The sequence below is a fragment of the Leuciscus leuciscus genome (genome assembly GCF_965113295.1).
Source record: "Leuciscus leuciscus genome assembly, chromosome: 13".
Lineage (NCBI taxonomy): Eukaryota > Metazoa > Chordata > Actinopteri > Cypriniformes > Leuciscidae > Leuciscus > Leuciscus leuciscus.
Window position 1 is genome coordinate 11137092 of NC_138737.1, and position 18466 is coordinate 11155557.

The 18466-nt window shown below is 37.5% G+C and overlaps 1 protein-coding gene across 3 annotated transcripts in view; it reads right to left on the bottom strand.

Moving 5' to 3' along the window:
• Positions 1 to 18466, bottom strand: part of sema6bb (sema domain, transmembrane domain (TM), and cytoplasmic domain, (semaphorin) 6Bb) — a 120678-nt gene that overhangs the window by 84288 nt on the left and 17924 nt on the right. Inside the window, exon 2 of one of the 3 annotated variants that reach the window (XM_082188476.1) lies at positions 2040 to 2108. The exons of the other annotated variants lie outside the window; for them this stretch is intronic. The gene's annotated coding sequence lies outside the window, so the exon portion shown is untranslated. The remainder of the gene's footprint in view (positions 1 to 2039; positions 2109 to 18466) is intronic. 3 annotated transcript variants of the gene reach the window in all.

Genomic DNA, 18466 nt, shown 5'->3' on the forward strand with positions numbered 1-18466 from the left:
GGAGGTAGAGGCAAGGGTGTACAGTGAAATTACACTCGTCACGTAACCAAAAGTTAATAAAAAAAAAAAACGCTTTCTGCAACGCTCTCTGACGTATTCATTGACCAATGGCAATTTAGAGGAACACGCCGACTTTTTGAGACTTTAGCTTATTCACCGTATCCCTCAGAGTTAAATAAGTCCATACATACCCTTTTCATCTCCGTGCGTGCCGTAACTCTGACTGACGCACCCACCGCTTGCCTAGCTTAGCACAATGACTGGAGGTAAACGGCTCCAGCTAGCACACTGCTCCAAATAAGTGACAAAATAACACCAACATTTTCCTATTTACATGTTGTGATTTGTATAGTCACAGCGTGTACAAATAACAAGTTCACATGAGACACAGACATCTTATAACTGTAGACATACTGGGAACTATATTCTGGACTTATCTAACTCTGGGGGATACGGTGAATAAGATAAAGTCCCAAAAAGTCGCCGTGTTCCTTTAAGACAGTAGTGTGCAGTTGCGTTTTTCGTCAATCTAATTCACTGTTATCACTGCTTGAATTTCGAACTGACCTCAAGAAGTAGCCATTTGTAATGCCTTTATAAAAACGTAACACATTATATCACAACATTTTCTTCTCAAAATATCCTTTTCAGTAATGACATGGTGGCTAAAAAAATTTTACTTTTAATTTAGGAAAAGTCTCATGCTGCATTTGATAAAAAAAAAAAAAATGTAATGTTGTGAAATACAACTTAAAATAACCATTTTAATATTTTAACCATTTTAAATGAACTTAAAATTGAATTTTCAGCATCACTATTCAGTGTAACATGATCCTTCAGAAATCATTTTAATATGATGCTCAAGAATCATTTCTTATTAGTATCAATGTTAATAGCAGGTGCAGCTTAAAAAAATTTGTGGAAACTGTGATACCTTTTTCAGATTTCAGAAAATTCAAAAGAAAAACATTTAATATATATTTTTTTTATCTTTACTGTCACTTTTGATCAATTTAATGTGTAATTGCTAAATAAAAATATAAATTACTTTCAAAAAAAGAAATCAAATCTTATGGACCACAAACTTTTTTTGTACATGGAAGAACTTATATCGCTTGTGACTTTATCATGTCACACTTGGTTAGGAGGACACGGTGTCGAATCCGTTCACACAGTCAAAGAAACACCATTAGTGATCAGTATATGTACTCATATGACAGCAGTGATCCCCTGTTGACAGCCTCAGGCTGAGAGACCAGCAACTCCAACCAGTGCTGGCGGAGCATTTTAACAAACATAATTCTCTTCCCTCCTCCACCCATTCCTCCTCCTCTCACTACATCTTTCACAGCCATCCCCCTGCTGACATCAGTATTGGATTTATCAGCTCACTCCTCTCATCCCTGAGCCAAGATCATCCATCTGCCCTTATCATCCCTCCCAGAATTCCTTAGTTCTTATTTCTGTTATTCCCAAAGGGCACAAGGTACAGTATGTGTTCAAGAAATACCAAGGTGTCCATGGAGAAGAGCAATGACAAGGCTAGAAATCTTAATAAGATTGGACAGAGTTGTGTGTGTGTGTGTGTGTGTGTGTGTGTGTGTGTGTGTGTGTGTGTGTGTGTGTGTGTGTGTGTGTGTGTGTGTGTGTGTGTGTGTGTGTGTGTGTGTGTGTGTGTGTGTGTGTGTGTGTGTGTGCTTCAGTTGTCATCACAGGAGTAAATTACATTGTAAAATATATTATAACAGAAACTTATTTTACATTTTAATAATTTTTTACAATATTATTGTTTTTAAAATCTTAATGACTGATATAATATAATAATATAACAATTAATATAATATAATATAATGTATAATATAATACAATACAACACAATACATTCTAATATAATAAAAAGTCTACCAAGAGCTACCAAAAGGCAGTTCCTTTGTTTTTGCTTTTTCATTATTTCCAAACCATTAGTATATTCTGACACTAGGCGGACCAGTAATCAATCTGGGCGGACTGGTACCACCCGGGCTCTTATGTGGCCTCACCCCTGGAGGAGCAGAGAGTAAGAGGGTCAATGCAGGCAGACAGACAGGTCTTGAGGGTTGGATTAGAGCCTAGGGAACAGTGAAGATGAAAGCAAAAAGGATCAAATGTTAATCAATATGCAGCACATGCTTTCTGAAGGTTCTTTAGTGTCGCCCTTTTGCATATGTGTCGGGCGCCACATTTGGATAATCCGTTTTGTTTCATGCATTTGTGTGTAATGGGAGACTGGGAGAATAGTACAGATAAAGCTGTCTCTGATGTCTGAATTAGACAGTTTTTCAAAGCTTTTATAAAGTAGTGTGTTTTCAGCAAATTTGCTCTAATCTGCCACAATGTGTGTGTGCGGGTATATCTGGCTATATTTAATCGACAAATTTGTCCAAAAAGCTTGCTAAATCAGACAAAACATCCCTTCGGAGACATTCTGGGATCGACTCATTTAAAAAAAAGATTAATAAATAAAGTAAAAAATGACATTTAAATAAAGTAAATGATAAAAATTAGTACATTTAATAAAATATTAGTTTTTTTTTCTGTCCTCGTTTTTCTCAATGACAACTACTGTTTTCCTGGCGTCAAGTTGAGCTGAAGTCATTATTGTGACGATCAATGTAGATATCCTGGATATTGATGACACTGTCTGAACAAAAACAGATTTGATTTCTTGCAAACTGGCAGTACAGACTGTCAGTCCTAATGATCTGATATGAAAAATAAATCAGTTTTATCTGCTGTGTAAACAAAGCCTACAGGTAAATTTGTGTGTTTTGGAAGGGAATTGAGAGCAAAGGAAAGAGAAAAGAAGAAATGTGAAGAGGAAAGAACAGAAGGTAAATTACACACTGAGGTCATCTGTGTGAAATAATATACAGACAAAGAAAACAAGAGAAAAATAACATAATGAGCCTAATTTGAGAGAATAGATAAGGTGAATTGAGACAGTGGTGACACTCAGGTTACTTTTTCCTCCGGAGGATCTTTCCTTCTTTTAACCTCTTCTCCATTAGCTTCACTTAGACTTTTCCTGTGTGTGTGTGTGTGTGTGTGTAGCGGTGGAGTCATTTCATTATGTGGATGCAAGTGAAATCCATCCAGAAACTGGATGAAACCTAAGTCAAAGAGGAAATTAATGGAAAATGGCTTTAGAATTGTTAATGCCATATTCAATTAAGTTAAAGTTACTATAATTCCAAATAATATTATTTAACAATGTCACAACTACGTACTAGCGGTTCTTTGGGGTGGTTAAGGTGCTATATGGCACCTCTTATGGTTCTACATAGCACCATTTGACAAAGGTAGGTGCTATATGGCACTTAAAGTGGTTCCCCTATGATTACAAGCCAATGAACCACTTTTAGTGCTATTTAGCACCATTTTTGTTTAGAGTGTAGAGCGGGACGTGCTTGATGTTAAAAAGAGTTATAAGCGCAATATATCCTAAAAAGGAACTCCAAACTTGCCAAAGTGCGCACACAGAAATCTGTCTCTCTCGTAAGGTGATCGCGAATTTGGGATGTCCTCGATGTTAAAAAGCACATTAAGCAGCAATAAGCAGTGAAAAAGAAGTCAATGCGGTGCACGCGCTGACTGACACACAGCCAAAGCTCGTACACAGAAAGCTGCGTCTCTCAGCATGCGATCAGTTCTCTTTCACATTTTATTGCGCTTGAATGGTCAGATACACACGCAATTATGTCAAAATGTCCATCGTGTGGATTATTCATGTAAACACAGCCGATTATGTCTCAAGTGAAAGTAAACAGCTGGGTGTAAACCAGATGTGTATCGGTATAATGGATCTGTGCGTTTGGTCTTAAAGTGACAGCAGCCTAATATACCTGCCTGCTACTCTGTCATTAATGTGAATCAAACAAGAGAGAAAATAACTTCCTGAATTATTCCTGATTGAGTAACTTTTTTTTAGTTTTAATAATACATTTATATTTAATTCATAATTTATATGCAATATTTTATTTTACATTTGATTACATTTATGTACTAATTCTAACCACATGTTAAATATACCTACCTGAAAAACTTAATTTGTATAATTCATATTTTTGTTATATTGTATTTGTCCTATTGTTTGAAAATGTGCTTTTTTTCTTCTTCTTTTTAATAATATAAATGAGATAAAATAACACAAAATAACTATATCGCGATATATATCATTATCGTGATTTTTTTTTATCATACTGTGAAATTAGGTCATATCGCCAACCCCTACAGACTGATCAATATTTACATTTTTAAAATACGTTATCAAAAAAACAAAAATGATTATCATGCTATGGCCAAAATTTGATAAATAACTGATACAAAATTATATAATTTTAAAATGAATACATTTTATTTGTTTATTTATAAATTAATAGTTTAGGGATATATTTTGACAATATTTAACATTAATATTGCATAATATATCAAGACTAAAACAATTAGTTATTGGATAAATAAAAATAAATGTAAAAAAAAATTGTTTTTTAAATACAATTGTATTAAAGGCTACAAGTGAATTTAGGCATCACAAATGTATTATGTACGTTTTAAAAATATTAATTTTAAAATGAAAAGTTATTCATAGTTAAAAATGAGATTCACTAAAGATTACGTTATTAAATTAGTGTTTTTAAAGATTAGTTTAAAGTGAATGTAAGACAACAGCAAAATCGAAACGTAAAAACAAGGGAAAAGAACATGCACAATGAAGTCCATTATCTGCTGATGATGACAATACAAAAACGAATAAAAGAAACTCCAATACTAGCCGACAACCGTTATGGCACACTGTGCGTTTCGAGTGTCCACCGACTGTGCTGAGAGCAGATGAACCGAAAAGATTTGTGTTGGCAGTCTGGCTTCCTGTGCCTGTACGTTTGAACCAGGTCTCTAAATCTGATATGTGGATGTAAGTGTAAGTGAAACCTCAATGCTGTTCCTCACTCTTCCTGCACCCTAGATACTGACACATACACAGACACATCAGATTCCCCAGGCACAGCCTTGGCTATCACCATCTCCACCAGCCTGTCCCTCCCCACCCCGTTGATCACATCCACCACCCTGGAGAAACACGGAGGTTTCAACCTCACACTGAGATGGACTGAATCGACTCTCCTCTGGGGCCTGTCACAGATTTTAAGCAATCTTATACCACCAAAGGGGAACACAAACCCACACAGACACACAACCCCATCATCACACACTCCACAGGAATCCACAGCATCTCAGTAGTGAGCATAAAGTTGTACCAGTATAAAGCACGCAAATCCACCTCTAGGCAAGGATGATAAACGGGCAGTATGGGAGTGAGCATGAACTGAATACAAATGACCGTTTATGTCCAGTAACCTCCATCTCTTTATGTTTCTTTCAGTCTCAGCATCATTCGGCGTCGTTCAGATTGAGCAGCAGGTAGCTATACACGTACTAACATTTCATTTAACAATCCTTCACTAAAAAGAACAGCTAAACTTTAGTTCTCAGTTTGTTACAGAAAAAACATTTGTACTTGTCATTGGCAAGTTCATGGCAGCAGCTTTATAAAGGAACAACCTCTTGAGTGTTTTAGTGGCTTTTAATGCCACAAAACAAGACTATATCGAAAGTGTCTGTGATTCAGATCTAAGTAAACCTAGAGTGGATCAATACTCTAATTAAGGGACATTAAAGGTTTGGAAACAACAGAAGAGCAATTTGTGAGGTTTAGGACAAAAGCACTGATATCCAAACAATCCTGTTTAGTCCAGGAAAATCTCAGAATTGTTTTCAGATGACTTTAACCTGCAAACAGATCATAAATTTGTTATAAATGGACCTCTTGTATTGATGAAATACTAATTAAAAATGTCATAAAATTATATATGATGATGATCCATCTATCTGCCTATCCATTCATCAACCCATCATTATCTATCTATTCATCTATACACCCATCCATCTATCTATCCATCTATACACCCATCCATCCATCTATCCATAATAGCATGGAACTTTTAATATCGGACTCTTTTTTTTAACAAAACATGAAAATAATTGCTGACTTACTGGACGGAATTTTATTCTATTTCTTCTAATATTAGTGCATTTCTACTAGTAATATTGTTTAGAGAAATAAATTGAAAATTGTAAAATATAGCTGTAACTTAATTAATAAATATAGAATTAACAACTGATGAAAATTAACACCTTTTCAGTTTTGGTCAGAATTTTAAAAGATGATTTTACTTACGATTTTCTAAACATTAGGTCAAGTAAAGTCAAGTCAAGTCACCTTCATTTACATAGCGCTTTTAACAATATAGATTGTTTCAGGTAAAATCAAAACGAATTGTGGTTGGTCACTTTGCATGTCAGTCAAAAGCTTTTTCCCAGTTGATTCCCAAATCAGCAAACCCCGCCCTGCAGCTGATTTCATTGGTCAACTCAAGCCCGCAGTAACCTGTCAAGAAACAATTAGACTTCATGGATTCAGTTCAGACTTTAGAAAATTCATGGATTCATCACCTACAAACATCACTGCATCTGGTATAATGTATGAAAGAGCAAAAAAGCTAAAGAAACTAGAGTAGAAAAACAAGAGGGAATCTAAGACTGATTAATTTCACAGTAGCCATTCCTCAAAAAAAATAACACTGAAACCACAGACCACAGTAAAGAATTACCACAGCCGTCTGTCTCTCTCGCTCTGTGCGTTGTTGTAATGGAGTGTGGTGAAGAAACCATGAGGTCAGAATCATCAAGCAGAAGATCAAAGTTTTCTCTGAATACTCATTGCCTGGGGCCCTGCCAGTTAACCAGAGCTCTTTTTCTCTCGCCTCTTCTTTCCTTCTCTCAGGTCAGCTTAAAGATTGAATAAAAAAAGCCTCTGGCATAAGAATAATCCCATTCCCTTTCATCTCTCAATATTATTGACTAGGGATTGTCAGGATGGTCAGCTAGTCGGCTAGTTGGTCAACAACCGATGAGTCGATTAGTGAGATTTCATTCATCCCTTTTGGGGAAAAAAGTGAGATGCTGTGTTTTAGCATGATAGCAGGCTAAGAAGAAAGAACTATGACGAAAGCCGACTGTTTTATTGCCTTGCATCACCTGCGTCTGGGCCAAAAGTTGCACTTTAACACACTGCAAAGACTACAGCCAATGACCAACTAGCATGCATGTTCTGTGCCTGTGTGAGAGGAAATAACTGTCTATTACATGGAACAGGAACAATGCACGTACACAATGAAAGTTAATGGGGTCCATTGTTGTTCTGGCAAAAACAGTTTTCAAAATTCTCTTGTATTCTGCAGAAAAAATAAAGTCATACATGATGGGAACAACATAAAGGTGAGAAATTGATGATAGAATTTACATTATTGGGTGAACTGTCCCTTTAAGTCAATGTGTGACATTCAAAATAGTTTTTGATTGTCCTAAACCTGTAATCATACAGGGCTTAATTCCTTTAGACCTAGTCATTCAGAAAACCAACCGACAAGACGATTTTGAGAATATGTAGTTTTGCACATCCCAAACGTCAACACAGTATCACAGAATGTCACTCACTCACTGTCATTCGTTCATTTGCACACTCTCTCCTTCACATTCTTACTGTCTTGCAGATGTGACAGCTTTTCTGTGAAAAAGTGCAAACATAAATGATGAATAGTCACAGTCTGTCATGAAGGGGTGAGATCATTTCTCAAATTCTAAAACAACATTCCTCTTATCCTTTAGATCATTTCAGCATTAAACTTCTGCACGAACATGTGAAGATGCGTTTTGATCTGTTTGGAAAAGGGACACTCTCACACTTTTAAAGATTGTGAGGCAATTCAAAACACATCCCAAATGTTTTCAAAGTGGAACTCCAGCCCAAACATCTGAATGTGCCAAAATGTTCCTGTCTGGGATTTTACACTGCCAGCAGGAGCCAAAGGTGTGACTAGCAATAAAGCAAATGGAAAGGACAAAGTGTGTCTGGTCTTAAAATCAAACGCGCACACACATTCACATTAAAATGAACCTGGACAGCTAGTTATCTTTTCCAGAAAAGCAGCTTTAAAAGTAATCTCTTTCTCTCTCGCTGCCTTTCTGATCCTTAAAGTGGCCAAAAAGTAGGAACAAGGCTTTTTTTATGTATCCATATGCATTTTTCAATTGTTCGGCCATTTAAATGCTAATGCTCCCATTCAGGGCCTTAAAGGGCCTAAAAATGAATTTCCTTAAAGACGTTGCCGGTTATCAAGTGGCAGGAGGAGGAAATTTGTGTTTGGTGGTCCATGACCCCTGTCTTTTATCTGTAGAGAGGGGGAAAAAAACAGTTTAAAAAGAAAGCTGACACCTTATCCTCTTCACCCTCTGAAACCGTCCATCTCTCTGATGATGAGGCATGAGCGCAAAGGTGGATCAGCAGTATAAACATGACCTCCGACCTGTTTATGTTATCTAGGCCTAACGAGGAGACCACCAGGCCACTCCAGAGACCACTCAGGACCACCAGGGGGAAAAATTCATATGATGGAGCCATTCCAGACACTTCAGACAGCAAAAAAAAAAAAAACACTTTAAAGATGTCTAATAATTTAAATGATGACTCAAGTTCAAAAATACTTGTTTCTTTATGCATTATACTGAAGACCCTCAAATATAATGATGTCCTTGTGCGGGAACCCCTTTCTAAAAAAACTTTGGCGGCTATATAAAACGTGATAGTGTTAAAACGCTGTGTTGTTTGCTAACAAATTGGCTTTAATTTTGTTACTGTACAACAAAATACAACAAAATTAAACACAAATCAAGTTAAATTCAAATTCTGACTTTGCATTAAGTGAATCTTTTTTTCTACCCATTATTAGAGTGATGTTAAATGCATACATTTCAAAATATTTATGTGTACTTCACAATAAATATGGTACCAGAGCAGTTTACAATTAATTTTGCCAGTCCTATAAATACAAGTCCTGATAAATACAATTAAAACAATTAGATCCCCTAGAACCCTCTTGCGCCCCCTGGAGGTTCCTGGATGCTAGTTTTAAAAAAACGATTTCCTAAAGCTCAAATTAAAAGTCTTTTTTTCTTCCGTGATTAGGTTGACTGTTTGACTGATTAAAAAAATGCATATACTAAAAGGTTTCTCAAAAATGAAGATTAAAACATGTCTATAACTTTGTCTTCAGGAATTAGATTTTGATAGCTTTGTCAAAATCAACATGTAAAATTTAGGCATTTAGCCTCATTCATGAAACGCGAGCAGTTTATACTGAGAATAGTTCATAAACCCATTTGTATGTAAATTGCCACACTCCTTTTTAAATGGGACAATTTACATACAAATATTTTTACGATTTACTAATGATTTTACAAAATTTGTTCTGCTCACACAGTTCATGAATAAGGCTCATGGATTGGTTAAATACCAAATCTCTCATCAGAAATTAAAGTCACGTATTACCCTAAAATAGCCTGACACTATGCTGAGTCACTCCTGGACTCACATCCCTTCATTAATGGGGGGGGGGGGTCAAAATCGCCAGGTAGAGCCACAGGAAAGGTGGCGCTTCCTAAAAACTCTACTGCTCATTGTGCTAAGCCACTTAAAGACTCAGTTCTCTTTCCTTATTCAGCGTTCCTGCAGTACTGATAGAGAGAGCAAATAGAAACAGTATTATTCCACCTCACTGTGCCAATATCAACAGAGTATTAATAGAAGAAATCCAGCCAAGTCATGGAGGACTGCAAAACCACACACACATAAAGCAAAGCGGTCCAACGCCAAAGACCCCTGGGCTTCATGCCCCATCAGAGAAACTCTTTCCAGCTAGCGCATGCATGTGGAACCAAAGCTTTTCCCCCTTCTTATACTGACCTGACCAGAACATGTAACGTGCAAGAGCCTTAGAAGGATAAAGAGAAAGATACAAAAGAAACAGATAAGATTTAGAGATATAGAATGATGTCTGCTCTAACAGTGTGGTAAGTCACTGGTAACAATTGGTCTTTGTATTTGCACCTGGACACATCTGTGTCATATTGGTCGGCTGAGGAACATATTGGGTTTCTGGGAGTGACTCCAGGAGGATAAGAAAGAGAAAAACAACGAGATGAGGAGATAAGGATGAGGCCGCTGGGAAACCGAGAGAAGGGCTGTGAAAAGCTGATGTTCTCCGTTCTCTCATGCATTAGAATTCATTACCCTGCTCCTTATCGCATTTTACCTCCTCTCTCCTCTAAATTGCTGTCTTTCTCTCTTGTCTTCTCCATATCTCTATCATCTTTTTCTCTCAACCCAGCTCTCCCTGTGAGTAGTGCTACACGATACAGGACCTTAAGTGAGCCCCTCCCATCACAGGGCCAAGGACAACACTCCTTCCGGTTTTCCCAGTTGTATTTTTATATCTCAGGAATTCTCAGTTATGTCTATGTCTCAGATGTTTCTCTTAAAATGCCTTATAAGTAAAACTAGATTAAATAACTGCTGACATAAAGTATGAGTATAAAAAAATATATTAATAATATTGCAAGATATATCGGGACCATAACTGTTATCTGATGATAAAAAAAAAAAACTCTTTCATCTGTTTCGGGCTCCCTTCATGTTTCTCCCAACATCTTTTTATTATCAATCCTCAGAGGCTGCCCTTGTGTCAGGTTTAAGAACGACATCTGCAATTTGTGTACAATTTACAGCTCTTGGTAAATAACAGCATACACTTGTGAATAATAATGCCGTTTGCATAGCCAGCGAGCTGTTTTGCCGACTGTGCCCCGCTGAATTACAGACACCATGGGACCTTACTGAGTAATCTTCAGTTCAGGAGTGCTTCTCTAAGTCCAGGTGAAATATGGCCTCTTTCCGTGGCCGAGGCGATCAGTGTTGCTCACTTAAGGGAGGGCCTGCTCAGCCATGTCCGTTCAGAGTTGAATCAAACGCTGTTAACCATACCCTTCTCTCAATGACCGTCTGAAGAACTCTTCAAACGCCCAACTCATTTCCAGCCTGGGCATAGACAGATGCTACTCTCCACTTCCGAGAGTACAAGATCCCACTGGAGGAGAGCCACATAGACCACGAGGCCAGATCTGAAGTGTGTGTGTGATCTGTTTTTAAGTATAGAGATTTCTTGGTGCCGCTCTGAATCGAGAACTGATTCTTGTGTGGTTGGACAGGCTGAGTTCTTATGCCGTACACTTCTGTGACTTCTTGAAGAAACACAGGACATCACAGACATACACACACTTAAATTAATCTCCAATATGAAAAAGTCTGTTTTGTATTTTTGGTCTTTTCTAATGATAAAAACAATAGACAGAAAAAAATAGTGCGAAAAAAGAGAACAGGATCACCCAAAATCAACTCACAGTTCCCGAATGAACACCACTGCTCTTTGTCACGGCTCTGACAAAAATGAAGCTATTTAAAAACTATGACTCAAAGATATCGCTATGAAACTATTCTCTCTGAGGCCACACCATGACCTTTGAGTTTGGTACAAGTTTATTCGGATTCCAGTGGTCTCGTGGTGTCCAAGTCTGGTGCTATTCCACAACTGCAGATTAAAATTCACCAATACACACGCACAAAGAAACCATTCTGCATATTATTCACACACAAAAATCTCTTTTTCTCTCTCTCTCTTGAATAAAAGATTTTGGCACTGTTTTACTGTGTCTATTCCAACTAATTGAAGCGTGTGTGAACACTAATTAAAGCTCAGGGGGAGAGAAATCTCTTGATGCATGCTGGGAAAGTGTGTGAGGAAAACAATGGCAACAATGCAGTGATGGAACGAGGCCCACAGCCTAGATGCATTATCAATGGGAGTTCAATCAAACCGATCACACGCATACGAAACCACACATGACTCTAATAACATTTAGAGGACTTAACTTCCCCTCATACTTAAGCTCTAAATGTCTATATTTGCATATGCAGTTCTTGAAAGAAGTGAATTTGGTTTGCTCCTTGCTGCTTGTGTGTTTGTGCATACTAATCAATCTCATGTTTATTAAAAGCACAAGTACAGAATAGAGTTTTAATGACTTTAGCCAGTTTCCCAAGTTTAGCAAGTCCCCAGAAAAGTGTCAAACAAATCGCACATTCACACAAGCAAATATGCTGCCACTCCTTTTCTGAATACTTAATTATATTGACAACCATATTCTAAAACCAAATTCACTAACCAATAAAGTGATAATAAAATGTATTTGCATTAAATTAAAACAGTTAGTTATAGAAATGAACTGAGAAACTGAAAAAAGGTGTTGACTGTTTGTGCATTGCTAGAAAAAAATGATAATAATACACAGAAAATAAGGTATGTGGCAGGGGTTCCCCCATACATTGTTTGAGTCCATACTGTTTAAAAGCAGCCACTTAAAGAACAAAAACATGTTTAGTAGACCGTAACATGTTATGGTCACTAATTTTTCTCAACAAACAAAAAAAAATTGCCAAAGCCAATACGTTAAACAGTTGGCATCAATGTTTCTTGTTCACAGTCACAAGATTATCACAATTTCAAACGCAATTTTGGGAAGTGACTTTTGTATTTAATATAGAAAAAGAATGCTAATAAAGGTAATTTCCTTATTTAAATGCGACTGTCATTCCTTAATCTATGCAGCGTGTACACGGCCAGAAGGAATGTTATTGCGGTTAAGAGCTACACATGATTTTGCACTGAAATTACAGCAGGAATGTGAGCAGCAGACATTACTTTTGAGTGGTAATGTCCACATCTTAATAAACTGAGGCTTTAATGATCTGCGAAGGCCACTAACTGTCCCTTTAAGGATTAATAAAGCAACAATCTGTATAAATAATGTTGAATACAGCACAAATAAGGAGTCTGTGGTGGAGACAACAGTACTGGGCTGCCGTTTAACTTCCTCTAGACAGCCAGAGTCACTGTGCACCAGGGAAAGCTGTGTTAATGGTCAATGTTAACTGATCTGAAAGCATCAGATGGAACCAATGTTCAAAATTCAGCCTAATAGACTATTAGTCAGGGTAGAGCCATGTTTAATTTTTGACAGGAATGAAAACAAAGCTGTGAGGGACAGAAGTACATTGTGTTTTTTACTGTTTTTTGGGGGTTTTTTTAACCACATGCTAGTTGTTCAGCAGACAAAACCTTCCAAAGATTGTTCAGTAGACTCAATTTGCCTAAAACAATTGGAGGGATCATGACTTAGTTACAGTTGGCCAACTATATATAGATAATACTTTTGCATCCTTTATTCAACTTCAGGAGAAATTTCACTTACCAAGCTCTCACTTATTTAGATACTTTACAATATGGATTTTATTCATAAGCAGTTTCCTAATTTCCCCTTGCCCAGGAATATTCTTGCAGACATTTTAGGACATCACCTATCCATAAAAGGGGCGATCTCTGAGATCTATACTATAATTAATACAAAACAATTCCCCTCAATGGCTCCGTTGAGGATACTTTGGGTGGAGGAGCTAAACCTGGTGCTTGAGGAAAATGTTTGGGACTCAATGCTGAATACATTCATCATCAGTTAATGCTAGGCACGCTCTCATTAAATTCAAAGTAGTGCATATAACTCACTGGTCCAGAAATAAACTTCCTGATTTGACCCAACTTGCCTTCGTTGCGCAACTGAACCAGCAACTTTACAGCACTCTTTTTGGTTGTGTCCCAAATTGTCTGACTTCTTGGGGAGAGTGTGTCTCCATCCTGTAGATTTTGTCATTGTTAATATTTGAATGTCACATGATGACTCCTTGGAAAACAGTTTTGAAAGTTTAAGAATTACATATGATCTAGGACTTTGTACCGTGCATGCCATTGTAGAGATTAAGCATATCCTTTACAGCCTGTTTTCATTCATTTAATATTCAATATGGCATTACCCATATCGATCAACCAATAATCTGAATATTAACATCACAGCATGATAGAAAGCAAACGACCAAAAAAATTAATAAATTTATGACATAAACCCTAGCACTCAGAACCAACCCAGAAGATCAGGATCATCACATAGTGCAATTTTTGCATTCAACACAGATTTGGTTGTTTTAGTGGAGTTTTTTTTATCATTTATTTAGTGAGAGATGCGAAAACAATGCAGACAGAGTTACAAAATGGCATTATTTCTTAGTAAATTCTCCCCTTGGCCTTAGACTCAGCATTTCACAATACTCAGTTTACTTTATTATAGTTTACTAATCCACAAGGGTTACGCAGTTCAAACTGGTTAAAGGAAGCCCAGCTATGACTAAAAACAGAGTTCATTTCTAATATATACAGTTTAGACACTTAAAATAATCCCATATTCCTTTGTCATTCCTGTTAATGAAGCCGTAGTATAATCAGAGCTATTTACTGCAATCATAAGAGGCTTCACACACAAAAAAGACTTTAGACTTCAAAGCTGCAATATTGTTTTAACACCAACAGCGTAATTGTGCCTGGGCTAAAGCACATTTCTCTCTGTAGACAGATCAGCAAATAGCCTGAAACTCAGTCAGAGATCTTGTCTCTGGTGGGGGGAAGAGGAAGAAAAAAAAAAATAACAGGGAGAGAGAGGGGGGAGCTTCTTTCTATTCTGTTTATCATTCATCTAATTTTGTGGTTAATTAAGTAACGAGTGTCTCTGGGGCTTCCTCGGTTCCGGAGTCTGAGCTAAAAAATCTATCAAACCCATCCAAGTGTCTGCGCTCTTGTTTCACTCCACACAAATGAACCTTCTTATTGCAATAAATATACACACACGCCATGTCATTCGGTTACACAGTGTCACACCCCCACGCTTTGTCTCACATTTTCAAACACTCCTTCCAACGGTTGATTGGAAATGATGATGATTCTCAGTAATGATCTGACTAAGAGCCATCGGCTTCTTTTCCTCCCACTCAGGAACAACGGCTTCCAGGATGTGTGTGCTTGTGTAAGTGCGTATCCCCCTTAGTCCCAGACTCGAACTCTCTTCCAACCTCACTTTCCCTCACCCTTCATCATAACCCTCACCAGAGGCTTATTCATTTCATCTCCGTCTACATTTCCTGGCCAATAGCACACTATGTCCTTCCAAAACAGACCTCTGAATGTTGTAGCGGAAACTATGCAGCTCCTGCAGGAGACTTCAACAACTCTCACACAATCACACACACATGTCTCTCGCTCTATAAGTTAGAAGAAAACTATTAATTTGAAAATACTGTAACCTGCACTAACCTGGAATGAAATAATTAGTGCAAAACAAATGAAAAACTAAAACAAAACTGAAAAATAAACAACAAAATAAACTGTTTTAGTAGTCAGAGCTCTCATCACATTGAGGTATAGTCTGACTTGAGAGTCTGTGTGGGTGAAGACATCCCACAGGCGATATGGCTTGAGATGCCTGTGATACGGATAACAAAAACGGACACAAATGAAATCGTAACGACTGGCCGGATATTGCAGATCACTCTTCATTCTGATGTGAGCAACTTCCATGCAATGATTTGGTCATCCGTAGGATTCACATTTTAGATCATGTCATATGTCAGTGCACAGGCAGAAAAATTTTTTTTTGAAAACCAAATTTATCTCTCTTGCCATTGTACTGAATAAAAAAAAGCCATTAAAAAATATTAACAATATAATAATAATATATTATATGCAATCTTGTCTTAGTGTGGGTTTTATCCCAAAATCTACGATTACAACAGTTTACAGATACAGCAACTGCTTGCTTTAGTTCAAAACACATAAATGTGACCTAGGAAATGTCATTTTGATATGTGTTTTTCACTTATCAGTTTATACTCATACAGAAAACTTATACCCTCACAAAAACAGGATTGCATACGGTATTTTTGAATTATAAACAAGGGGCTTTGGTCCTGCAAAAATAAATTGCCTTAAATTCACCCAAAAATTACAACTTTTTCCATAAAATGAAAATCAGTGAGTCACTGGCTTTGGACCCTATTGACTTCCACTATAAGGGAACAGTTCTTCAAAATCATATTTTGTGTTCCATAGAAGAAAGAGGCTTGGAACGACATGAGGGTGAGTAAATGATGACAGAATTTAAATTTTTGGGAACAATCCCTTTAAGCCGCATAAGAGAGTAATCTGAAAACAGCATTAAATAAAACTGCAAATGCAAAACCTTGCTCTGTAGGCCTGAAGTAGAACTGCAATGAGTTGCGCTTTCCTATTCAAGACTCAAGGTCTAATAGAGGCACTCAACACAACTGAAAAACCTTGACGAAGAGGACACACACACACATCAAGGGACTTAAATGGCCTCCTGGCCTTGTCCTCCATCCACAGAAGACAGCTCCAGAGTTCTCCAACCAGTGTCTTTCTAAATCAGCACACGCAGCACTTTTAGACATCCTACCCGGGGTCCTCTCTGGGCACCCCGGATGGCTGCGCTGATGCAATGTACTTAATTGGCGGTAATCAGGTCACTGGTTAGATGCAGAGCTACTCTGGGACTTTTCTAGAAGCTAGACCGCTGTTAACCTGGTCATCAGCCCCATGTGCCCTGCCTCCTAAGAGCGCCTAAAATCAGGCTGCCATACAGTTACAGAACTGTATCATGTACTGACAGCATAATGTCATCCTGGGCTGTTTCAGCAGGACAATCTGGCTATATTAAGTCGGTTCAGTAATGGCCAGCGGATAATGTTGTCCTCTATATAAAGCAGTGTCATTACTGTCAAAATACTCTTTTAAAAACACGTGATTGGCCCAATTGGGCCCAGAGCGATTTTCCTTATGCTATTATAGGCACACACAAAAAAAGGACGATGCTTCTTGAAATAACGTGGCTATTTGTGTGTGTTCTGGTTGAAATGAAATACACAACCCAATTTCCTGCAGCCAGCGCATGGCATATGTCTCTTTTCCTCCTGCGTTCTAATGATCACTTTTCATATCTGCATTTTTGAGCACGGCTGCTGCTCCGTGCAGTAATTATCATAAAACTGTTTACCTAAAACGGCATGTTTATGTTTTTGCATTCGCTACATCTCCAAGCCTCTTTAAAGTCGCATATTGAGCAGAGAGAAAGCAGGTGGGTTATTATTCAAACCGTTTGTCGGGAGTCTTCGTGTCCTCACCGTCATCTGATATTAAGGCCGCTACACCTGCTGCTTTTGGATGTATAATACAAGATAGCCATTATTAACATTTTCCGAAGTGCAGTACATCAGCATGACTCCACTAGCAAATGCCGCTTAATTGTTGGGATCAATCTCCATTTTTAGTGGCACCAGATCTCATTTCTTAAACATATTTAAACACTTTAGCACGTAGATGTGCTGGAAGTGTTTTCATGACCTAGTTTAAGACAACGGCAATAATATAGTTATCAAGTTAACAGCAGACGCAGAAGGTATATCTGTTGACTTTTTACAGCCAATTTTGGAGGGAAATTCTGCAGAATGGATGCTGAGAATACTGAACTGAACTCTTATTGGTCACTGAAAACATAATCAAATTAGCCAAATGATTCAATAAATGAGCACAAAAGGAGCAGTGGATGTGTAGCCTTTTTTGCAAGAAGGCTGGTTCAATTCTGTGAAAATCTATAGCTTTTCATGCAGATTCTGTGTGGGCCTGGTTACCAGACATGCCTAATATCAGACACGGTTATCGAACACGGCTAGTATCAGATAGAGCGTGACTAAGGAAATTACAGTCCTGTTCCAGTCTCTGATTGCTAGTGTCAAGATTTAGCCGCTGTTCATGGTCCTAATCACTATCATTAATGAGCATGGTAATGCTATGCAGAGAAATGGCTTCAGGTCAGCTCAGCTGGAGCCCGAGGGATCCCTGGAGAGCTGGGTCCTCATCAAGAAACAAGATCTTTTTTCTGCGAAGCCTGACAAACATAAAGAAAGAAGAAACATACTCTAGTCTACACAATTGTGCAAATGCTTAGACAATGCATTTTGTCCGTTCTTCAATAACAAACCAACTTCCAACTGTTGCACAGGTGTGACAGCAGTTAACAGCAACCTATAAAAGATTTAGATTTTTTTTTTCTTTTAGACTGATAATTGATCGGGGATCCTTGCTTATTTCGTTACATTTTAAGTACTGTAGCATACACTATCATTGAAAAGTTTGGGGTCAGTAAGATTTTTTTTTTTTTGGAGAGAAATTAATACTTTTAGTCAGCAAGGATGCATTAAATTATTTAAAAGTGAGAGTAAAGACTTTGATACACTGATAAAAAAAGAACTGTTCTTTTGAACTTTCTATTCATCAAAGAATCCTGAATTTTTAGTTCCGTTCCGGTTTCCACAAAAATTTTAAGCAGCAAAATGTTTTCAAAAATGATAACGACTAAAGCAAAAAATTCTTGAACATCAAATCAGCATATAAGAATGATTTCTGAAGGATCACGTGACACTGAAGACTGGCGTAATGATGCTGAAAATTCAGTTTGCCATCAC